Source organism: Pleurodeles waltl, chromosome 3_1 (genome assembly GCF_031143425.1).
Source record: "Pleurodeles waltl isolate 20211129_DDA chromosome 3_1, aPleWal1.hap1.20221129, whole genome shotgun sequence".
NCBI lineage: Eukaryota > Metazoa > Chordata > Amphibia > Caudata > Salamandridae > Pleurodeles > Pleurodeles waltl.
This window is the reverse complement of record NC_090440.1, coordinates 1,667,101,112-1,667,127,766: the sequence shown is the minus strand read 5'-3', so window position 1 is coordinate 1,667,127,766 and position 26,655 is coordinate 1,667,101,112.

Sequence of the window (26,655 nt, the reverse complement as noted above, 5' to 3'; positions counted from 1 at the left end):
TTGCATTGTTTTACAGCTCCTATTTCATTTTCTACAATTTCCCTAAACTTTTATCACGTGGTTTTGACTGGAGAATTTCAAGCTGGCATTTTCCACTGCATCTCAGTGACCACTCATACTTGTAATTGGGTTTTCTATACCACATGCATTATGTGTTGCATGTGGTAAACATCACATGCTGTAAATAGCACGTATGGTAAATAGTGCATGTGGACCACAAACATGCAGTATTTAGCACATGTAATAAATGTTGCATGTGATTTTTAACTCGTGATCAGATGAGTTTGTATATTCATGTGCTATTGACCCTAGAGTGTGGTTACTACCACTATATGTAGCTCATAATCAGGGCCACAATGTAAATCATAATGCATAGAATACCCATGTGCAGCAAAAAAGACAAAGTACACAAAACAATATAACACCGAGTGCAACCTCACAATATGAATACAAAAACTCGTCTCTACACACAGAGACACCTACATATGCTTCATATCCCCTGCTATTGTGTTATTCATATATTTCTTTTAGCAATCAGGATCTTAACTTAATCGGTCTAAGTCCAATGAAAACACTTCATGACGTTGTTTTTCATTACATAACGTTACATGGTGTAATATTCACAAGGGTCCCCAATAAAACGTGAGGAAGGTCTGGAGCTAGGTATAAAGACTAAGGGGGTTATTCCAACTTTGGAGGAGGTGGTAATCCGTCCCAAATGTGACGGATTTACCACCAGCCGTATTACGAGTTCCATAGGATATAATGGACTCGTAATACGGCTGGTGGTATATCCGTCACTTTACCGTCACTTTTGGGACGGATTACCACTTCTTCCAAAGTTGGAATAACCCCCTAAAACTCACAATTTGGGAGAAACAGAAAGTGTAGAATCTGATGATCAATGTGCCAAGTGATTTGCAGCATTCAAGTTAACCATTGACTTAGTTTTTATGTAGCGTCTTTAGGATTTTTAGCTTTGCAAATCTGTGATACAAAAAGCATTGACAAAGCCAATGGTCTGACCTGAACAAGCCTGTGATTTGTTATATATTATTTTGTTTGCAAATATATGCAATATACGTTGTAAGTATAAAAGTAATTCAGTTTGAAACTGCGGCACAAAAGCTTGTGTGCATATATGACATCTCATAAATAATTAAAAACAAATACGAAATAATAGCGGAAATTAACTCAGAGAAAAGCCTACCAGTTCTGTCACTGATGTGGTCCACTTTCTAGATGTAGGTGCATGCGTACGAGAGAAATATTTTGATACTCAAAGTGAAGTGAGCCAATGGCATGTAAGGTGACCCAATGCCCCATGCTTTAGGCTATGGTGTGTGGAAGCAAAAAGTGAATGACATTTGAACAGACCGATTGATGAGGGCTAACCGAAATTCAATCTATCTATCTATCTATCTATCTATCTATCTATCTATCTATCTATCTATCTATCTATCTATGTGTATTTTGCTTATATTTTTTCTGAAAGAACAAGACTGGCTAAACAGCCTCTAGACCAGATCTAGACCTGATCTAATAAGTGTAAATCCACAGTCTTTTACATCATTAAACATTTTAAAACATGTAAAACTATAATTTACATATATTAAATTTCAGTTCTATGTTCCTTTATTTTCTACAAACCTTTGCTGCTTCAAATTTGCGTTGACAGAACAATGACATAAAGTTCAACATAAGACATTCACCCCGTTGTGTAGTGTAGTTAGACAAGTTTGTGGTGTTGCCTCCTTCTCCTCGGACTTCCTTGTCCTTGAGGTGAACAATTTACATTGACATACCTTAGGGAAGCATACAATCCAGATGGCAAAATTACAGCAATTAGCTTGCAACACTGCAAACTAAGTTAGCCTATGTTTTATCAGAGAGGTTAAAAACTGTGAACTTGGATAGCTTACCACACATTTTTTTACTCTTTCTATATAGAAATGAAAGAATCACTGTCTTTGGTCTTGATGTATGAAAAGCTGCTCAACCGCAGAAACATGTATGCATTCAAGCATCTGATTTGGCCACATCCTCGCTGTACTTAAAATCAGTATATGGACATTTTCTATGTCATTTTTTGTAAACAGGCTAACGAACCATTAGCACTTGCCTTAGTATGCTGTGAATCTTTGTCTCATATCTGCTGTAGCACCTTAGGTAACTATATGTCACTTTCAACTGATTTTTCTGACATAGAAATTATTAAGGTTATTCTCAATACCTGTAATCCAATTTTGGGTCCAAGACTACCAGACAACACAGCTGTCTGGTTTGCTAAAGACATCTTAGGGGCCAGTGGTATAACAAAAGACCCTTGCAGCCCCCGCATTGCACAGGGGCAAAACTCCAAGGGGTCCCCTTGGCCTGTACCCTGGCCCGAGAATGAGAACTCCTGAGTGAGTTTGGAGAGTGGCCCCTCCATGCACTTCGCAGGGGGGCCCCTCAAGATTCATGACGCCACTGTTGGGGACATTCCAAAAGCTTCCCTGGGAATACAATCTGACCATTGCTTACTATTGGCTCTGCAGTTTGTAACTGACATTTTCTGGCTTTCTATTCACTGGCTTTATTTATTTTAGGCTGCCTATGGTGAGTTTGTCCCTCCCAAGGAGAAAGTCCTTCTCACATCAGCTTCCCTTGTGTTCTTCTTTGAGTGCTCCTTTCTATAAAAAGCATGTAAGTCTTGTTCTTATCTTGTCACATTTCCTGTGCGTTCAAAGACCGAGGTCTAATGTCAGGCTCTGTCTTCCAAGGGAGTTTGGTGTTTACTTCATTCTCCGATTTCAAAATGAGGGGATATATGTGACAATCTTGCTGGATACTAGGGGTAGCAAAGGGTTTTGCTAGCGCACAACAAAATTCAAATAAACTGTGCAAGTGTTTTTCAAAATATATCAGAATTAGGAACACAAGTTAAGCAAATTTTTGTTAATTCTGAAGTGTGTTGGAAACAAATAGTTTAATATGATCAAAAAAATCACTATACTTGGTAATACCATTTCCACACATTGGGGCTCATTCCGACCCCGGCGGTCAAGGACCGCTGGGGCCGGGGATGCGGGAGCACCGCCAACAGGCTGGCGGTGCCCCGCAGGGCATTCTGACCGCAGCGGTTTGGCCGCGGTCAGACCAGGAAAACCGGCGGTCTCCCGCCGGTTTTCCGCTGCCCTGGGAATCCCCCATGGCGGCGCAGCTTGCTGCGCCGCCATGGGGGATTCCGACCCCCTCACCGCCATCCTGTTCCTGGCGGTTCCGACCGCCAGGAACAGGATGGCGGTGAGGGGTGTCGTGGGGCCCCTGGGGGGCCCTGCAGTGCCCATGCCATTGGCATGGGCACTGCAGGGGCCCCCGTAAGAGGGCCCCACTTTGAATTCCAGTGTCTGCTCAGCAGACACTGGAATTCGCGACGGGTGCAACTGCACCCGTCGCACCTTCCCACTCCGCCGGCTCCGAATGGGAAGGGGTTTCCCGCTGGGCTGGCGGGCGGCCTGCTGGCGGTCGCCCGCCAGCCCAGCGGGAAAGCCAGAATGGCCTCCGCGGTCTTTCGACCGCAGAGCGGCCATATGGCGGTTCCCTCCAGGCGGGCAGCTCCCGCCGCCCGCCGGGGTCTGAATGACCCCCATTATGTTTTTTGCACTGTTTTATTAGCAAAACTGTATGTCTGTGCAAATGTAATTCAATTGAAAATGTGTTGTCTGTAATCGCAGTATTATAACACATCATGCATACTCATCTCTATGTCACTCCAATCTACTCTGCACCACTCCACACCGCATCACTCTACTCTGTACCACCCCACTTTACACCACTCCACACCACTGCACGCTGCACCACTGCACTCTACTCCACTCTGCACCACTCCAATCTACGTCACTGCACTGTATTCCACATTTCTCTGTACCTCTCCACTCAATTCTGTACCACTCTATTCCATGCTAATACACTCTATACCACCCTACTAACCACCACTCCTGTCTAGGTCACTCCAATTTACTCTGCACATCTACACTCTATGCCCCTCTACTCTACGCCACTCTGCAGCACTGCACTCTAAACCACTGCCCGCTATGCCAATACACTCTATGCTAATGCACTTTACTCTCTAACACTATACTCTACCCCTGCACATTATGCCAATTTACTGTGCACCATTCTAATCTACTCTAAACCATTGCACTCTATGTCTACTTCGCTCTATACCACTCTACTCTAATCCATCACATTCTATACCTCTGTACTCTATGTCACTGCACTCTACCCTGCACCACTGTTTTGCTTTCCTTCTCTTATCTTATGACCGAGCTTACAAAACTTCTCTGGAATGCACTTCTTAGTTTAAAGAAGACATTTATTATTATTATTACTTTCCACGAGGTTCCTGAAAGACGAAATTAGTAGGTTGGAAGCACACGCTTAAAAGTAGTCGCAGCAATGAAAGCAAAATATATCAAAGTACTTATCAGTTGCAATGTACACAGCAAATACATGTGATTATATTATAGCATAACTTCAAAGCAAAGCATAAAAGTCAAAATTGCATCACTGTAGGGCCTATCACTCCGCTTCATCTTTCCAAGGTCTGCAAGTTGATGACTCGGGTTCAACTGCGAGAAAGAGATTTTCTACCCAAACGGGAGACAGGCAACTGACGTCCGTTCCTGTCTGAAATCAAGATCTTTCTCTCCCTCGCTGCTGCCCAGGGCTATCGTTCCAAAAACGTGCCCCCTCCTCTCAGGCTCGGGAAAGGAAAGCAAGCCTTTGGAGACTGGCCAGATCTCCTAGACCCTTCCTCTTCCCAAGGCTGAGCAGAAAGGAAAACACCAAATGTACGCTCTCTTATCAGCTAGGGTTTGGTGTGAATTCAATTTGAAAAACACAGCTTGGTCTATCATGTGGAAAAACACAACTTGGAAAAACACAGCTCATCTGCAATGTCTCAACTGCAATGTCTAACTCCACGTTAAAGCCAATAGGCAGCTAACCTAAATACCAAATGTAATGTCTAATGCTACGTTAAAGCCAATAGGCAGAATGTGCTACTGGTGAACATTGAGCAACTAATATGCGCAGTGGTGAAACACAAAGTCATTGGTCAAACACAATTAATAGCATAACAACCACTCCACTCAATGCCACATAACTCTGTTCTGAAACAATCTATTCTATGCCACTGCACTCTATGCCAATGCACTCTATACCACTATACTCAACTCTGCACAACCCCACTCTACACAACTGCACTGTACACACTCTACATTAAACCACTGCAGTTTACGAGAATGAACTCTATGCAACAGCACTCTATGTCACTGCACTCTACTCTGCACACTGTACTCTACACCCTGCTCTCTACACCACTCTACTCTATGCCACTCTACACCACTTCACCACTTCATTCTATGGCACTCTAAGCTGCACTATGACATTCTATGCCAATGCACACTATGCCACACTGTACTACTTTACACCACTGCACTCTGAGCCACTACACTCTATGCCACTGCAGTCTATGCCACTGCACTCTATGTCATTCTACTCTCCACCACTCCAATCTGCACCATTGCACTCTACTATGCACAACTCTAATCTAAGCCACTGCATTCTATGATGCTGCATTATACACTGCTTAATTCTATGCCTCTGTACTCTACCCTACTGCACTCTACATCACTATACTCTGCATCACTTTTTGTCAATGCACTCTACACCAGTCCACTCTTCTGCACCACTCCATGCCACTGCACTCTACTCTGCCACACTACACACTATGCCACAGCATTCTACTCTGCACCACTGCACTCAACCCCACCGCACTCTATGACACTCTACTCAACTTCACTATATGCCACTGCACTCCAAGTCACTCTTTATCGCTGAATTCTATGACACTACTCTGCAACACAGTGCACTACACCACTGAACTGTATACCACTTTTATCTGTAATACTGTAGTCTATGCCAATGCAGTCCATGCCACTGTACTGTATGCTGCTCTACTCTGCATCCCTCCACTCTATGCCATTGCACTCTGAAGCACTCAGCTCTTTGCCATTGCACTCTATGCCACTGCACTTGAACGTACTATATACCACCCTGCAGCACTCTACAACATTCTACTCTGCACCACTGTAGGCAACTTTGTGCCACTCTACTCTGCATCCCTGCACTCTATAACACTGTACACTATGCCACTCTACTGTACTCTACACCATTCCACTCTGCATCACTGCGCTCTACACCACTGCACTCTACTTTGCAACCCTATAATATATGCCTCTGCATTCTACAATGCTTCCATTGTATGATGCTGAATTTTATGCTGTTGCACTCTACACCACTATACTCTGCAACACTCTATGCCAATGCACTCTACACCAGTCCACTTTACTCTATTCCAATCCACTCTACGCTACATGAATCTACTCTGTGCCACTCCAACACATGACATTCTTTGTCACTCCACTGTACAACACTCTACTCCACTCTTCGCCATTTCGCCCTACGACACTCCACGTCACTCTCCTCTACACCACTAACTTTTGGCCATGCTGAACAGCAGACACGCTGGTGCACAACATAGCTAAAACACATTAGCAAAGTCAATAGCTCTTGCCTAAGAGAGACCTACTGGCTTTGCCAATGGTTGTTCCTAATAGCATGATCAAAATCTTTAGAACATTTGGAATCAACTGATTTACAATTCAGATATGTGCATTTTACTTTTCATTGGTGTAGTATGTGTGACGATAAAGGATACAAACAATTTTTTTTATTTTCTTTCCAAATAATTTATTGATTTTCCAAGGAAAACATAATGCACACAAAGAGCACAATTAAAACTGTTAGCCTTGAATGCTTAGAAAACGGAGAATTTAAAACATGCTACACCTTCCCACTGTCCATGTGCCCATGCTAGCTTTCGTTAAATCTTCATTTTACACTGATTTGGTCTTTATATGCAAACATATTTTAGAACAGGAATTATTTGAAAGCTCCAGATTATTTAGTTTGCTGCCAACCATTCGGAATTTCTATAATATTAATCACAAAAATGTGGATTACTAACAAAATGAGATTTAAATCATACCTGCATATGTGATATACTTAATATAGGTGATGAATGTGGACAGGACTTAATGTCAGTGGGTTCTTCAGATTTGCCAACCTTTCAACCCCACAAGTTTACTATATGGCTTGGTTCACTTTACAGCTCTACGTTTTGTCTTTTCAGCATGTTCTGCAATGTCAAATGTATATTATTATTATGTACATTTGAATGTGGTCTATGTTATGTGATTCAGAAGAGAATGTATTTATTAAAATCAAGTCTGAGGGGTGCATTCACTAGCGCCTGGTCTTGCTTGTAAGACTCTGTTGTGCACAGTAAATGGCATGGCGCACGCTGCATGGCCCTCTTCTTTACAGCCACATAATTTTTCAAGACAGGCCTGGCATCACTTCCATTCCTTAATGTGGAGCAGGGATCAAGCACTGATTGATTCAAATTAATTAGTGCCAGGTCCGCTGCTCTCAATGTGATTCCAGTACTATGTTGTTCTTTTTCACCTCTAGTGCCCCTCAAACAGAAGGCTTGGGACTGGCAAAACCATGACCAGCAAGCCGAACAAAATTGCAAAGTTTTATATTTTTTAAGCTAACTTTTTTTAGTTTGCCAAGTCTTCGTTTCTCACTTTCCACTCTCATGTTTTCTTTTGTTGGTGCTCTTCTGAAAAGATGTCAATTAAAGTGTTTGGAATATTGCATTGTTTCTCTATTATGTGTAATTTCTGAAACAATGTTTTAACACATAATCTTGCAGTACACCCCAATCTACCCACTACAATATGCCCCACTATAATCCACTGCAATTCACCCCACTTTATCCTGCACTAATTCACACCACTCCAATCCAAACCACTCACCCAACCCAATCTACTCCAGACCACCCCACTCCAATCCTCCTAACCCACCACAGTTTAATCTGCCCCCACTGCAATTCTCCCCACTCTTCTAAAAAACAATCTGCACCAATCCAAAACAATCTGTCTCACTCTAATCCAAAACAATCTGCCACACTTCAGTCCAGCTCACTCCTATCTGCCTCACTTTAATCCAAAACAATCTGCCCTACTCCAATCTGCCATACTACCATCTGCCCCACTTCAGTCCAAAATAATCTGTCCCACTCAAATCTGCCCCATTCCAATCTGTGCCACTCCCTTCCAAAGCAATCTACCCATTCCAGTCCACTCCACTCCAGTCTGCCCCACTCCCATCCAAAACAATCTGCCTCACTCCAGGCCCCCCACTCCAATCTGCCCACTCCAATCCAAAACAATGTGCCCACTTCAATCGAATCCACCGCACCCCAATCCAATCCACCCCACTCCATCTCAATTCACCCCACTCCAATCCAGCCCACTCCCATCCAATGCACCCCATACCAACCCAATGCAGCCTAATACAATCTGCCCCATTCCAATCCAAACAATCTACCCCACTCCAGTGTGCCCCACTCCAATCCAAAACAAATTGTCCCAATCCACCGCACTCCAATCCAAAACAATCTGCCCCACCTCAATCCAAAACAATCTGCCCCATTCAATCTGCCCCACTCCATTCCAAAACAATCTGTCCCACTCCAATCAACCCCACTCCAATCCACAATAATCTGCCCACTCCACTCCAGAACAATCTGCCCCACTTTAATCCAAAACAATATATCCCACTCCAATCTGCCCTGCTGTAATCCAAACAACCTTCCCCACTCCAACCTGCACCACTTCAATCCAAAACACTCTGCCCCACTCTAATCCAATTCATCTCACCTCACCCCAATTCAATCCACCCATTTCATCCCAATTTACCCCACTCTAATCCACTACAATCCACCCCACTACAATTAAGTCAACGCCACACCAATCCACTCCACACAAATCCAATGAAACCCCAATCCAGCACATCTCACTCCAATCCAATCCACCCAACACCCCAATCCACTTCAGTCCAATCCACCCCACTTCAGTCTGATCAACCCCACCCTACTCAAATCCAACCCACTCCAATCCAATCCAACCCACCCAACTCCAATCCATTCCATCCCACTCCAGTCCAACCCACCCTACTCCAAGCCAGCCCACCCATTCAAATCTAATCAATTCACCCCACTCCAAGCAAGTCCACCACTACCCAGTCCACCTCACTCAAATCCACCCACTCAAATACAATCCACTTTAATCCACCCCACTCCAGTCCAACCCAAGCCACATTAATAAACCCTACTCCAGTGCAATCCAACCCACTCCAAACCACTGTAATCTATCACAGCTCACTCCAGTACACCCCTCTCCAAGCAATCTACCTCACACCAATCCAATCCACCCTACACCAATCCAATCCACCCAACACAAATCCAATCCACCCCACTCCAGTCCAATCCACCCCACTCTATCCCAATGCAACCCAACCACTCCAATCCATCCTACTCTGCCCCAATCCACCCCACCCGATCCTAGTTCTGTTCAATGCCCTCCAATCCAATCCATCCAGCCCACACCACCCCAAACCACCCCACTCCATTCCAATCCACCCCACCCCAATCCACCCCACCCAATCCCACAACAGTCCACCGCACTCTAATCCAATCCATCCACCCCACTCTAATCCACCCCACCTCAATGCAATCCACCCCACTTCAATCCACCCCAATCCAATCCACCCCAAACCAATCCACCTCAATCCAATCCAACACACCCCACCTCAATCCAATCCACTCCACCCCACTCCAATCCAATCCAGCCAACCATGTCCCAATCCAATACACCCCAACACATTTCAATCCACCCCACTATAATCCACTCCACCCCACTCCAATCCACCACACTCACTCAATCCACCACACTCTACTCCAGTCCACCCACTCTATCCCGATCCAAACCACCCCACCCCACTGCAGTCCACCCCACCCCACTCCAGTCGATCCAGACCACTCCAATCCAATCCATTCCACTCCAATCCACCTCACTCTAATACAATCCCCCACCCCAATTCAATCCACCCCACTACAGTCTAATCTAATCTACCCCACTCCACAGTACTCCAATCCACCCCACCCCTTCTATTCCATTCCAGATCACCCTCTCAAATCAAATCTAATCCACCCCACTTGAATCTACCCCAATCCCATCCACTTCACCCCATTTCAATCTGCCCCTCTCCACTCCACTCCACACCAACCCACAACACTCCACTCAATCCACCCCACTGTACGCCAACCCAACCACTCCACCCCACTACCTCCAACCCACTTCCCCATCCCACCCCACTCCTTTCCATGACACTCTCTGCCACTGAACCACTGAACTCTACTTCCCTCTACTCAACTCCACAACACTATACTCCTCTTACTCCACTCTACAACCTTCCCACAAACCTACTCTACTCCCCCACTCTACTGTGATACTACAGGCCACTAACTTTTAGCCATGCTGAACAACAGCCACACTGGTGTACAACATGACAAACTACCAAAGCCAATAGCTCTTGTATAAGCGAGACCTATTGGCTTTGCCAATGCTTATTTATTTTAACAGATTTATATAGCACATGGTCACCAAAAATATAAATGCGGTTGCAGGTAACTATAAACGCTCATGGCTACATACACCATGTGAGTGCACCATGCACCATCTGGGTGCACCATGACATCTCAATTTATCACCTTTCCCCGTGAATGATGTACTTATTAGATCACATGACTATATCTTGTACATGTTTACATACATATTTTATATATAGATAGCTTTAGAGTCTACCACTCTACGTGCCTGGGGCTAGTGCACTTACTAAAGGTTCCGAACTCTCGATAAGAACTCGACATCTAATATTAGTGAGATGCATTTGTTACTGTACATTTAGATGAACCACATAGGATTTCAAAAACAGCTGGCCAAGTGATTCTGCCTGCGTATTCTGCATTTCCTGGCAAAACTGACTTGCAAAAACACATGTAGCACACAGCAACCTGGCAAGAAATAGTGTTGTGAATTTGTGGCTACTGCGGCTTTTCTTGAAATCGTTAGTTATGTCTCCCACTTCATCTAAGGTGGATTGTATATTGAACATACTCACTACGCATCCCCTCAGCTCCTCATCTTCTTTTGGAAACAAGGCTTCAGTTTTGGCTGCCTTTTCCTTGCTTTACTTCAGCACTCATTCTATCAATGCTGGTTCCAGGGTATGCACAGTGAGCATTCTCCTTGTAGTGTTGATTGTGACATAGTTACTTTCTACCTGACAACTTCTTTGTTGCAGCACGTGTGATGTTCTCTACTTCATTTCTCACGTGTTTTGTGATGCAGTTGTGCTTGTTCATAACCATTCATATAGACTGTACTACTCTCTTTCTGTAGGTGCTCAGGGGAAACTGAAATTGCCCTAAAAAGCTCAGTCCGGACTTCACCCGAAGAGTTACAAGTCTTAGGGCCTCATTCCGACCCTGGCGGTCATGGACCGCCAGGGCCGGGGACGGAGGAAGCACTGCCAACAGGCTGGCGGTGCTTCTGGGGCAATTCTGACCGCGGCGGTAAAGCCGCGGTCAGAAAAGGGGAACCGGCGGTTTCCCGCCGGTTTTCCCCTGCCCCAGGGAATCCTCCACGGCGGCGCTGCAAGCAGCGCCGCCATGGGGATTCCGACCCCCTTCCCGCCAGCATAAACCGCCAGGAAGAGGCTGGCGGGAACGGGTGTCATGGGGCCCCTGGGGGCCCCTGCAGTGCCCATGCCACTGGCATGGGCACTGCTGGAGCCCCCTAACAGGGCCCCATTCAGATTTCGCAGATTTGCCACTGCACCCGTCGCACACCAGCAACTCTGCCGGCTCCATTCGGAGCCGGCTTCATCGTTGCTGGGGCTTTCCCGCTGGGCGGGCAGGTGGCCTTTTGGCGGTCGCCTGCCCGCCCAGCGGGAAAGTCAGAATGACTGCTGCGGTCATTTGACCGCAGTGCAGTCTTCTGGCAGGCTCCGTCCGGCGGGCGGGGCTCGCCGCCCGCCAGGGTCGGAATACCCCCTTAGTTCGGTATATTAAGCTGCATAAAAAAATCTGTGACATAAGAAGGTCAAAAAGGAATCGGCTTCATTTTCAGACAGGACTCTGCACAACACACAACTCTGGCCACACCCACTAACCACACCTCTGCACTTTTCTACATTTAGTGCCAGGAACATTATGATATCGACAGAGACCAGGAATTGAAACAAATTATACGGATGTACTAATAATTCTCGATCTTTGAGGTTCACAAGCTAGAGCTTTTCATAATTCGTTAACTAATAAAATGTATTGACAAATAAAATATTTAATTTCATTACAGTAACAAGTAAGGTAGATCCGCTTGTGGACTCATCATTCCAGGCTTAAGACATGCCCAGGCTGTCAGAAGAGAGTTCCCCATACATCTGCATTTCAGGCTTAGTAGTTGGAGGGGAAGGGGTGGAGAAATACGCTCTTCCTGTGACAGTGCATGTTTTAAATGAAAAGGGCTTTCTAAACTAGACTTCGGGCTCGATTTTTCACGGTCCGAAAAAACCCTGTCCCGAAATAACTGCTATCAAGTGGCCTCATAATTCCAAGGTTGCAGAAATTATGGGAATTATGAATTTTTGAGGGGTAACATGCAGCAATTGGTGTTTCTGCGATATTTCCCAAATGTCTTCCCCTGTCTTTCACACACAGATTTTGGCTGCGTTTCATAGCCGTAATCCAGAATGAGGGGGTCCCCCTGCAGGATGTAAAGACGGGCCTCTATGTCTTCCATATCTCATAGATATTCATCAGCAGTGGGCTGAATGGGACCCCTGAGGGGTTGGGGGCCTCCCTGCACCATAGACTGCAGGGGCCTGCATTACGCCCCTGCTACTTTTAGCATCAGATATGGGATCAGGATAAAAAGGTGTAGCCTGAAAAGTTGTTGAGGAGCAGGCCTTTCTTGACCATTGAGCTTCGTTATGCTTATCTAGGTGCATTGTATTAGTACAGCAGGAAGAGTTTACACCGTATATTCAAACAACAAAAAAGCGAATGAGTTGCACCTTAAAGATGTGGTGTTACTGCAGCAACACTGGCATGGGAACTTGCACCTACCTCAGACAGATTTGTGTGTGTCTTCTATGTCTTATCTGTTAGGCTCACTATAAGTTATTGGTTGTATGTGGTTTTATAGATAAGTAATTTCGAACAATACAATAACTGAACAGCCATTTTCCTCTACTATTTATTAGACCCTTTCGAAATTATTAGATAGTTAGATACATAGATAACTTGTTAGTGTGTACTGTGGACCATTGAGAGGTTCAGATGACATCATAAACTACGAGTCTGAAGGGTTATGGCTCTTTGTCAAATATTAATTTTTCGTGCTTGTGTACTCAGTTGCAAATGTACTGAGCTCTAACTTCTAAGTATAAAAATAAATATTGTTTAATTATTCCTGTAGGATTTCTTTCATTGTTGATGTATTGTCTTTCCTTAAAATGAGGTTTGCATGATTTGGTTTCCCCGAGTGTGCTTTCTCAGTTTTAATTTTTCCATTAATTCATGTTATTCGGTTATTATCAGATACATTTTATTTCTAATATATGAATTACGTGGGTACTCTAGAAACCCTAGAGAGTAATACAGAAATTAGGAACAGCTGACACAACCTCAACCACAAATGTCTCTTGTAGGTAATTTCTAAGATGATTGTTCACTGATCAATGACCAACATTTTAGACGGGGTACTCTTCATGGCATGGCCACAATTATATCCAACGTGTTCATGAAACAGGCTTCTGTTCACTGAATGGAATCATGAAAACAAGATATGCCCCTGGTTATGACGATCTCTTTACTCAAGATTACCTTAAAACATGTAATTCCTCCTATTGTGTCTAATTCTTCAATGAAAGTTCCACACATGCCAGTGAATCCAATGAATATAGTTGACAGTTCTTTATTATCAACTCCTGCAATTGGTTGGTTGGGATCCTGCAGTGCATGCTGCCTGTTCCCACACTATTGTAGCACCTACCACAATTAGGGAGAGAAACCATAGGGCTTCAGACGTCATACACACCTTAAGCCCAGCCTTTGAGTTAGCAGCATACAGACTGTCGAGGAAGCTGAAACACTCTAGACCACTGAAGAGAGTTCTGCAATTGTTTTTTGCCAATAGCAGTAGTCAAATTCACCAAAACTCGAGTAAATTATATCATGTAGAAGCTTTCACTATGTAGTAGGTACTACAACAGCACACATTTACGGTTGCATTTCAAGCCTTTAACTGTCACAGCAGAGCCTGCTGCCTAGGGTGGTCTAGTCAATATAAAAATAGTGTGTTACTGAGATCCATGGGACAGGCATGTAGAAAGTGCTCCTCAAATGTGATACAGGGGACAAAAGCAGTATTGTCTAAGAATACACCTCCAGGAGTCAGGCAGAAGCCAGACTGCACTAAGCCTTGCCATCCACCGTGGCTCAACCAAACAATGAATATTTAGCCTAGTCACATTCAAGCATAGATGTCTGGTATTAGGTGACTGTCCCCGCTTGATTGAAAAGCTGCAGAGTGGACCCTTCTGCCCCACACTGATGGACCTATAGTAGGATGACCAGGCATTACGATTTTGCAGGACAGTCCCGGTTGTTTGTCTGCTGTCCCAGCAGATTTTAGCAATTTTGGGCCAGGTCCCGGTTTTCAGCGACGGTCGACTGCAAACAGTGAAGGCATGTTCTTATGTGTTCCAAAGCAGTACTAACTAGCAGCTCTTATTAGAAAGCTATTTAAATAGCATGTATGATACTGGGTATTACAAAAGACTTTTTATTTATTCCCCTGGTGCCTCATCTGAGTTTCTATGTTAATTGGAGCTGTCATTCTGTGCCTCCCAGATCATGTTGAATTAGTGCTTCTGCTTTTTGCGCAATGCCCCAGTTTTTCGCTTTCAAAATCGGGTCCCCTTAACCTAGAACATTGAGCCAGCTGCTTGCACCTTGCTTCTGTGGTAAAAGAACCTCAAGAATCCCCGGTGTGATGAACCTATACCAGCAATGTCCACAACCACAGCAAGTTTGTTTGAAGAGGACAGTAAAATAAGAGACGATTCTCTAGCTGAAGACTTTGAATGAGGTAGCACAAGATGAAGTCAAACTGCAAACTCTTTGGCAATACGAAATAACTGCCCTTCTGCCCTTGCCAAATCTACAGGATACCGAGTCATGGTGCAAGCTTTAGGTAAGGTCTTCAGAAAGTGACCCGCAATCCAAACACACAATATACAAACTGAAAGAGTGCTGCAAGGACTATAGGACTAGAAATTCGTTGGTAATTGACCACTAGAATGGCGAACCAGGAACCCAAGAGGCAATGAGCAATATTTAGCCTGCCTATGTCACAAAGTAACATCCAAAGAATGAGAGCAGCTGAACTGGATGAATGTTTGCTTAAGATAACTGTGAGCATTCTTCCTGAGAGAAACACTGAGAGTAGGGCCCATATTTATACTTTTTGGTGCAAACCTGCGCTAACACAGGTTTGCACCAAAAAGTATAGCTCTGGTTAGCGCCATTACAAGACGCTGGCCAAGCGCCATATTTTCCTTCAAAAGGACGCTAACAAGGCCAGGGAGGCGTAGGGGGAACCGGGGCTTGTGCGTCAAATAGTGGCGCAGCACTGATTAGAGGCAACAAAATTGCCTCTAGGAGGTGTAGCACCATTTTCTGGTGCACAAGCCCCATGCACATGGCTCCTGTCTTAGTAAAGACAGGAGCCATGCCCACCACACCAATGGCCATGCTCAGGGGACAGATGTCCCCTGGGCATGGCCATTGGGGCCAGCACCGTGCAGGGGGGCCCAAGTCAGGGCCCCTGAGCGGCGGTGGACAAAAAAATATATATACTCACCCGGACTCACCTTGGATGACCTCCTGGTGTGGGTATGGGTGGGTGGTGGTGTCCCTGGGGACAGGGAAGGGCACGTGTGGCAATTTCCATGATCTCTGACCATGGAAATCTGCCTACAGGTCCCCTTACACCTGCCCAGAGGCAGGAGTTAAATAATGGCGTTTAGCAAGCTTAGCGCCATTATTTAAGGCCCCATCCCCCTGTGCTGGATTTTAGCATGGGGGGATAAATATGGCGCAAAGGCCACATCGGCCTTTTCTGGCCGGGAACGCCCACCTTGCATCTCATTGACGCAAGGTAGGTTTTCCCCTCCAGAAAATGACGTAAACTCCATAACTTTGGCGTTAGACGTGTAGATATAGTATAAATATGGAGTTCGGTTTGTGCTGAATTAGCATTAAAAAGGCGCTATTTTAGCGCAAACAAGTATAAATATGGGCCTAGGTGCTCTGGCACATAGGTATAAGGTCTGGGTCCCAAATGGAGCTGACAGGACATCATTCCTTTGCATTGCATATGTCCAGTTTCCTGGTTCTGAGATATCATAGGGATCAAAACTAGACAAGACAGTCCCAGCCACAAACAATGCAAAGATGGACAGAAGTCAACTAATACTGACCTTAGCCAGTCCTGTACCCTTTCTGCTAAATGACACAAGAAGGGTGCTCAAACTTTACAGAATCAGTAGCCAAAAGATGACACAATGGAGAACCTCAAGGCATAAACTCCAAGACAGAAGGTCAGCATATTAATACTTGATTTTTTATATCACATTGTCCAGTGCAGTTCATTCAATACACTGTAAATAACAGAAGGCATAGACTTTGGTAAATAGGATACAGCATATGACAACAGGGAGTCAAACACAGATCCTGATTAACTTTGAGAGAATTAGAATTAGCTAAGTATTGTTACTTGACGGACTGCTTCTTAGATGACAGCCTCTTGCCTATGACAGGCATGTCCAGTGAATGCAATAAAGGCCACGGGCCTCGCTCAATAAAAAAAAAAAACGAAAGATTTTCTGGCCCTAATGTAAAAACATGCCCTGACAGAAAAACAAAATGTGTCACTGTTGGAAAGGGGATTACTGGTAAGAGCAGGTAAATACCTACACATAGCAATAGGACGCTAACCCCCAATAGGCTCAGTTAGGTCTCAGAAAATTAACCCACAGCTCAACCCTTGGTAGCTTGGCAAAGAGCAACCAGGCTTAACTTAGGAGACTTGGGCCCTCATTATGACTTTGGCAGTCTTTTCCAAAGACCACTGAAGCCGCAGGCGCCATCATACTGGCAGTGTTGGCGGTATGCTTGCCACCCTATTAGGAGTTTACCACTGGCCCAGCGGACAAAAACAGCATTTCCACCCGCTGGCCCAGCGGAAAACTCACCATAACATTGAAGCCGTCTCGTAATCAAGCCGGTGGCAATGTTGAAGTGCGTCGGGTACCTCTCTATCTCTAGACGTTCCGAAGACGATTCACCGCGCTTCTACACCCGACACTGATCAGGTTTGACTTAAGGCTTATTAGGGCCTCCTATACCTGTTACAACCGACGTGCTCAACACCCAATTCACCTGCTGCTGCTCGGGCAGCTATACTACTCTTAGTTTCATTATTACAATAAGATCTTCTTTTTTCGTATTTCAGCTTACTTAGCTGATTACTATATACTACTCTGGCCGGACGGCCCAGCCTTGATGAAGTCACTTGTGTGACGAAACACGTGTTGGCTGTATATCTATGATGATATTAAGATTTCTAATCTCTACAAATAAAGACGCCATCTACTAACAAGACTCAAGATTTCTCTTTACCCAATACTTCTTCTAGACCTTCAACACACTACCAGGGATTTTTTATCCTCACTACATGATTGGACAATATACTCTGTGTGCTGTGGCCAATTTGTTCTAATTGCGTCGGGTACCTGCAGCATGATGCCAAGTGCATGGGCAGTGCAGGAGGGGCCCCCCGACAGCCCCACACTGCCATGGAAAGGCTGGCGGATGGGGACTCATAATCCCCAGGGCAGCACTGCTTGCAGCACTTCCCTGGCAGATTACAACCACCGGGACTGCCAGGTGGTAGCCTGGTGATGTCAGCGGTATGACCGTGGCAGATCAGCCAGGGCCATAATGGGACGGTCGGACTGCCCTGTCTGCGGCGGTCCAATGGCCATCGCGAGGCTGGCGTTCTTAAGATCGCCAGCCTCGTAATGAGAGCCAAAGTGTGTAAAGCATTTAGTATCACAAAACAGTAATTAAATAAAATACAGGAAACAGTTTAAAAATCCCAAACCAATTTATAAACATAAGAAATATTTTTATCTTTAATTTGACACCAAAACGAATAACATCGGATAAGAGGAACCGGAGATATGATTTTTTAAAGAATTAATGTTTTTTAGTGCTTAGAAACGAATAGCACCAATCTGGTCATTTGGTTGCGCCTCGACCGGGGCAAATTCAAAGGTTAAGGCCGACCGCGATGGAGCCCTGCTCGGCTACAGCAAGCAGGAGGCCTCGGTCAAAACCCTTGGACTTAGTCATTTTCTTGAAGATTTTCTTCAGCCGGACAAAGTCGCCAGTCCAATTTGACCTCCCTGGAGCCCTTCCTTGGATGCGCATCGCAGGAGACCTCGGTGAAGATTTCTACGTTTGGACTTAGATGATTTTTCAAGATAAAAATCCTTCACTGGGCCAAACCTGAATCTTGATCTGACGTCCCTGGAGCCCTCTATGGATACGCTGCGCGGGAGGTCCCGGTCAACTTTCTACATTCGGACTTAATCACTTTTTCAGAGATTTTCTTCAGTGGGACGAACCTGCAAGTCAGGCCAAGTCACGGTTGAGGCAAGCCAGGTAGGATCACCGCAGTGGGTCGGTCCCTCTATGGAGCTTTTTCCAAAAAGTTCTCCAATCTTCTCCAAATTTCTGGATGTTCCTCCAGAAGGTCTTTTAAGGTCCTTTCGGAGTCCAACTCACCCCAAGGTTCCAGAAGCTTTGAGTTGCTCTTTGAGTGTGCAGACTACAATTCCCAGAATGCACCTGACACAAACTCCAAAATAGCCACTGGACAGTGGTCAGCTGGTTACTTTCTTCAGGATCTGAGACAGAGGACTCTGGGTAGCAATTTATTATCTGTAGCAAACAGGGAGTCCCTCCTTGAACCAGTTGAAGCCAGGCAAAGTCCTTCTTGTGGTGAAGTCCAAGTGTGCAGCTGGTGCAGTCCTTCAGATTGCAGTGTTCAGGTGGAGGTCAGGGGTCCAGCAGGGAAGTCCTTCTTCTTCTGGTGTTGTAGGGATCTGAGGTGTGGGTGCAGCTCTGTCATATTTATCCTTGCTCTTGAGTGAAAAACAGGGATGTGTGGAAAATGCTGACCTCTCCTTAGCTCTTGGACTTAAGGCAATCTGCCAGTATCCTGAGGTCAGGTTAAATGTACTCAAGAATTTGGCAGTCCCCAACCTATCAATTAGCTCATCAGCTCTAGGTATGGGGTGAGCATCAGTCTCAGTGACTGCATTTAGACCTCTGTAGTCCACACAGAATCCTAATTCCTTTTTCACACCCTGGGGATTAGTTTTGGGTACCAGTACCAATGGACTGGACCAAGGACTAACAGAGGGCTCAATTACCTCGAGATCCAACATCTTAGCTACCTCAGCCTTGATGTTGGCCTTGACCTGGTCAGACAGTCTGTACAGCTTGTTTTTGACAGGTAAGCTGTCACCAGTGTCAACATCATGGACACACCATTTGGTGTGTCCAGGGGTCAGAGAGAACAGGGCAGTAAACTCCTCCAAAACTTGTCTGCAGTCTTTTTGCTGCTGGGCTGTCAACTTGGGGGAGAGTACCACTACCTCCATTGACCCATCTTGTGCATTTATGGAAAGGAGGTCTGGCAGAGGTTCACTCCCTTCCCTTTATCATTGACCATAAGCATGGTCATGTCTGCCCTGTCCTGGTGGGGTTTCAGTCTGTTGACATGCAGGATCCTATGAGAATTCCTGGGGGTGCCAAGGTCTACCAGGTAGGTGACCACCCCCTTATTCTCCAAAATTGGATAGGGCCCAGTCCATTTGGCCAAAACCCACACCAGCTGACGAGGGTGATATTCAGGCATGGTAGCCTTCTGATCATGCCCAAGCTTCATGAGCTCTTGGCTGGCCTCCAGGTTGCTGCTTGCTTTTTTGATGTACTCAGCCATGCGTGACCATAGGTCCAGCACATAGTCTAGCACATTCTCCTTGGATTTTTTGAGAGGCTTCTCCCAAGGCTCTGTTACCAAGCACAATGGGTCCCTTACAGGGTGCCCAAACAGTAACTCAAAGGGGCTGAATCCAACCCCTTTTTGTGGCACCTCCCCGTATACAAACAGCAGACATGGGAAGAGAACATCCCATCTCCTCCTGAGTTTGTTAGACAAAGCCATGATCATGCCCTTCAGGGTCTTATTAAATCTTTCTACCAGACCACTGGTCTGGGGATGATAGGAGGTGGTGAACTTATATGTAACACCACACTCATTCCACATCCCCTTCAGATAGGCTGACATAAAATGTGTGCCCCTATCTGAGACCACCTCCTTTGTGAATCACACTCTGGTGAACACACCAAGTATGGCCCTAGCCACTGTGGGAGCAGTGACTGTCCTGAAGGGTATTGCCTCAGAGTACCTGGTGGCATGGTCCACAACCACCAAAATGTACCTATTGCCTGAGGCAGTTGGTGGGTCTAGGGGACCAACAATGTCAATCCCCACCCTCTCAAAGGGAGTCCCAACCCCTGGCAGTGGTATCAAGGGAACCTTTGGCTTGCCCCTGCCCTGCAGTTGGCCTGGCCGGTGACACAGAAGCTGCCAAACTCCTTGACTTTCTCTGACATTTGGGGCCAATAGAAATGGTTGACCAGCCTGTTCCAGGTGTTGGTCTGTCCCAAATGTCCAACTAAGGGAATATCATAGCTTAATGTCAGGAGGAACTCTCTATACTTCTGGAGAACCACAACTCTCCTGGTTGCCCCTGGTTTGGGGTCCCTTGCCTCAGTGTAGAGAACTTCATCCTCCCAATAAACCTTGTGGGTCCCACTGGTATCCCCTTGTTCTTGCCTGGCAGCAGTCTGCCTTAGGCCCTCAAGAGTGGGACACTCTCTTTGTCCCTGGCACAATTCTTCTCTGGTGGGCCCACCTGCCCCTTGCAGTTCTGCCAAGTCAGGCAGAGCTTGCAGGGAAATGGGCCCTCCCTCAGACGTCAGATTCTCCCCCTCAGGTTTGGATTCCTCCTGACTCTCTGTACTTTGTGGGGCTGGCAAGACAGACCCAATTTATCTTTTTTTGGAGGCTTAGTCCATTGTTCTAGGGTCCAAGTGTCCATCACTTCCCTGTTGTGCTGACTGTGACCTGGTCACAGCAAACACCAATTCAGGGAGGTCCAGCATCTGTGCATGGACCCTTCTTTCCACCTCTGACCATCCAGATGCTTCCAGATCATTTCCCAGCAGACAATCCACTGGGAGGACAGGGGCTACAGCTACCACCTTAGGGCCAGTCACACATCCCCATTCCAGGCTCACCGTGGCTATGGGATGGAGTTTGGTTCTGCTATCTGCATATGTTACTTAGTCGAAGACACCAGGTAAGACCTGCTCTGGAGGAACCAGCTTCTCTGTGACCATTGTCACCCTGGCTTATGTATCTCTCCGAGCTTCCAACTCAGTCCCATTACCTTTATGTCTCTGTCTATACCTCTCCATACTGGGAGATGAGATGACCATAGTTGCAATGTCCACCCCACCCACAGACACTAAGGTGACCTCTGTGTACCCTGATCCCTGCCATAGGCCAACTTCCACCCCCACATCTACACTAGCAATCCCGTGGGACTGCCCACCAGTGGGGGGATCCTTGGAGCAAATTGCATCCCCTCTTTTGTGTCCAGGTTGATGACCCTCAAAACACTTTCCGGCCTTAGCAAGCCCCTGAAACTTTCCTGCCTTAACAGAATCATAATACTTCCCCTAGTACCCCCTTCCCTTAGAAGTAGCATGGCTCGGGGCTTCCCCACCCTGAGAAGGTTTTGGGGACTTTTGTGAGGACTCTTTAGACTTTTTATCATCCTTCCCTTGATTCTTCCCCTGAGAAGAACCATGTCCTCCCTTTTTCTGGTCCCCCCTTAGGGGTTTCTGGTTAACCCTAGTTCTTGACCAGTAATCTGTTGCCTCCCCCAGCTCTCTTGGGTTGGTCAACTTAAAGTCAACTAGATACTGGTGGAGCTTCTCTTGGGCACAATTAGTTAGAAGATGCTCCCTGGTAATCAAACTGTAAAGCCCCTCAAAGGCACTTACCTTGTTGCCCTGTATCCAGCCCTCTAGTGCCTTAACTGAGATGTCCACAAAATCAACCCAGGACTCAGTACTTGTCTTCTGGGTGTCCGTAAACTTAAGCCTATACTGTTCTGGGGGTCAGACCAAACCTTTTAGTTAAGCATCTCTTCATACTAGGGTATGAATCTGCTTTCTCCTCACTTAGGGTTAGAAGCATATCCCTCCCAGAGTTGGGGGCCAACTCCCATAGAAGTGAACCCCAGTACTGAGGCTTAACTCTTCTCATCTGGAGGGACCTCTCAAAGGCCTCCAGCTATTTGTCTATATCACCCCCCTCTACATAGGTGGGAAACACCCCCTTGTGCAATCTGGAGCAAAAATCCCACCCATGGACATCTCATCTTCTCTGTTGCTTCCACCATCTCTTTTCTCTTCCCTTGCCCACATTTCCTTTTCCAGGGCCAGCTTCTCTGCCTCCAAAGCTATATATGCTAGCTGGTCCTCAAGCTCTCTTTCTCTAAAGGACAGGCTATCTCCTAAAGGGGCCCCTTCTCCCAGCTAGCTTTGGGTATGGCCCTGGCAACTGTTTACAGTTTGGACTGGTCTTCCTCATGCTCACTCAGGCTCAGATGCCCTCCCTCCCCTGAGTGGTTGGAGCTGGCATCCCCCTTCCTCTTCCTCCCCTGGAGCTTCCTCTGTGCCTACTTCTTGGGCCTCAGGCCAGGCTGTTAGGTATTTAATCACAACATTCTTCCTGAGGTTAGTGGCTGGAGGCAACCCCCTCTCAGTACACAACCCCCTAAGCTGAACTACTGTCACTGTGTGTAGGCTAGCCAGATCAAGCTCCATTTTCAATAAACACCTTTGGACACAACTTAAGTAATAGTGCTTTATTTACAGGTAATGTACAATGTAATGAAGTATAATGAACTGCATGATCCTGTGAAAATGTCCAGTAACATGTTGATCCATCCAACAAATGTGTCTCAGCAGTCTGTACACATCACAGCAGTACACTGTTGGAACAACACCAACATCTGCAATAATGGAAGATATAGGTGACAGAGAGGTGGGATGCAAAGGGAATGACTGGCATCATGCTGCGGTCACACAACACAGTACAACACTAAAATGTAGTAATGCATAGTTCAACAGTCTTTCCCGAGTGTCATTGGAAGTACTGCTGGATCAAATGTGACCTGTTGTCCGCATCCTCCTCCTCTTTCTCCTCCTCACTGTCCTCAGTGTCCACTGCTGCCACAGCTGCATTGTCATCCCCCTCCTCCTCCAGATAGGGTACATGCAGCCTGAGGACCAAATTGTGCAACATGCAGCACACAACAACGATTCTGCAGACCTTCTCAGGGGAGTAACATAGGGATCCACCTGTCAGATGGAGGCACCTGAACCTAGCCTTCAGGAGACCGAAGGTCCTTTCTACAATCCTCCTGGTATGCCCATGGGCATCACTGTACTTATCTTCAGCCCCTGTTCTCAGACTCCTAACTGGGGTCATGAGGCAGGACAGGTTTGGGTAGCCGGAATCACCTGCAAGAAGTAAGGGACAACCATTAGCCCAGTGCTTAATTTGTGAATAAAACCGTGCCTGTGTCCAAAGCCCTCCTCTTAAACACACGGCTGCTGCAATTAAATGGGCGAGCACGAAATACTAAGGCAGCGTAATCCTGAAGCCATCTCAGGCCTCATCAATTTATTTAAAGCCACTCCCTGCCCCTTTAGCTCACTCTTGCAACTTTCTGCTTTCTCCCATTGTGACTCTTTCATTTTTCTCTTCCTCCATCTTCCCATATGTGCCTTTTACTCATAGTAAATGCTTGAGGCAGAAAAATAAGTGCCGGCCCTCGAAATTAAGTGTTGGTGCCCTGCCCCGGAAACCACAAGCACAATTTAAGCACTGTATTAGCCCTGCCCAATGGCATGGGTCATGACTCCTGAAAGCATACACTCACAAATATTGGGTGGGGACACAGGGTCACCTATTACCCACACTCTGTGCCTCTGTAGTTGTGCCATCAGCTGTGGGACACTGCTATTCCTCCGGACAAAGGCATCATGCACGACCCTGGACACTTGGCAGTGACGTGAGAGATGTACTGGTCAGCCAGGCACACCATCTGGACATTGAGTGGGTGGAAAGTCTTCCGATTCCTGTACACTTGTTCATTGGCCCTGGGGGGGGAGGGTAGGGGAGCTATGCCAATATGGGTCCCATCAATGGCCCCAATAAAATGAGGTATGTGTCCCATTGCATAGAATCCAGCCTTCACAGTGGGTAAATCATCTACTTGGGGGAATGCGATGTAGCTGCGGATGTGCCAGTCCTCCAGTGTAGCCAAGTCCACAAAGGGTCTGTACATGGGTGCTTGCCTCCTCCTATTCCTACGCAGTGGTTGGTACCTAAGGGACCCAAATGTAGAAAAGGAGTGACAACAGGAACCATGAACACACTACAGTAGTGTACACAGAGCATGTTTGTATGTTGGACACTGGAACTGTGTAGGTGAATACATTCGACTACAATGACACACTTATTAATCTGTACATGTGTACCAGCATTAGAAAATGGCACCGGCCTGTCCTGTATTCAGGGCGAGGTGTAATTGACCTCACACCACTGGCTTTGGTGTCATGGCAGAAGGCGTCCACACCGCCGTGCAATTCCTCATTGGCAAACATAGCCCTCTATGGAGTATGGGAACCAATGATGATCAACGCCGGTGGTGACGGTGTTCACGCTGCGGACGTGACTGCCATTTCCTTTCTAACACTTCACTTGATTCCTGACTTTCCACAGAACGACATCTCCACTGCATGTGCTGCTGTGACCTGTGTCTGGTATCTGTCATGGCTCGTGCTACAGGGGAAAGGGCCCCAGCCTTCCCGTCGGATGAGTTGGAGTGCCTCGTGGACTGGGTACTACCCCAATATGGCCAGTTGTATGGGCCTCCAGACCAGCAGGTGAATACACCACAGGTACTTTGCATGCAACATAACTGCATGTAGATGTGTGTGTGTGCTGGCAGTGTGTCAGGTGGGGGGGGGGTATGGCTGGTGGCAGCTTCAATGCAGGAGTACGGGTCATGTGCGTGCCTGATGAGGGGAAATGCTTTTTGTGGGCCTTATGTGTGACAGGCTTCTGTGTTTCCTCTGCAAGTCAGCCCCCATCAGAAGAGGGGATTATGGCGTGCCATCGGCAAGGACGTGCAGACCCTAGGGGTCTATAGCAGGCGGAGCACCCACTGCACTGCAGAAAACAGTGGGAGGACCTGAGACACTGGGCCCGGAAGACCACAGAGGCCCAGCTGGGGATGGCCTCCAAACAAGGGAGGAGTGCCTGTCAGAACCTGACCCCCCCCGATGGCCCGCATACTGGCCTTGTCCTACCCAGAGCTGGATAGGTGCTTGAGGGCATTACAGCAGCCACAAGGGGGGGAGTACAGTGTGTATGTCAACTATCTCTGTTGCCTGGCATGGGATTTGGGTGCATGGTACTGGTCAGTGGATGCCCCAATATGCCAGTTCAGACTTTGCTGCATGGTCCAGATCAGGATCATAGGGTGTAAAGCATGTATTGGATAGCTAGGAAGGTGGCATCCCATGTAAGGCAGGGCTTAGCTGGTCCCAATTGGTGTGTAGCTGGCAGTGTTTGGCTCCTCCCTGCTGTGGTATTAGCCAATGGTATGCCAGTGTGGTCCATACTGCCCATTCGCAGTCTCAGTGTGTGACAGTTGTGTGTCTGCCATCTGTGCTATTGGTGCTGAGACTGACACTGTGATCCCTTTCTCTCCAACCCCCTCTCCCTCCTTTAGTCATCCTGTCCATGTGTGCATTAGCATCATCTGGCGAAGGAGCAGGGGCACCGGCGAGTGAGGAAGCTGCATCCCACGGGACCCAGGAGGCAAAGTCCACCAACGCCAAGGGGACCAGTGGGATGGAAGGTGAGGGGAGCACCACGACTGGGACAGGAGGTGACACCACTGACTCCGAATCTTCCTTCAGTGGGAGCTCACTGGTGGTGGCGGACCCCTCTGGGACCACCCCAGCTACAGGTTCTACCACCACCTCATACCAGCACTGTCCTCCCAGTAACCCCCACAAGTTGCTTGTGCCAGCTCACACAGGAGGATGGAATCTCCTTTGCCTCAGGCACCTCAGGCCCTGCCCCAGTCAGCCCTGCTGCCCTCAATGAGGAGGCTGTTGACCTCCTGAGATCCATCTCTGTAGGTCAGTCAACCATAGCGAATGCATCCTAGGGGCTGGCATGCCAGATGCAACAATGCATTGCCTTCCTGGAGGGCATCCATGGTGGTTGGCAGCCCTACAGAGATCATTCCAGGCTCTGGCCTCTTCACTGATGG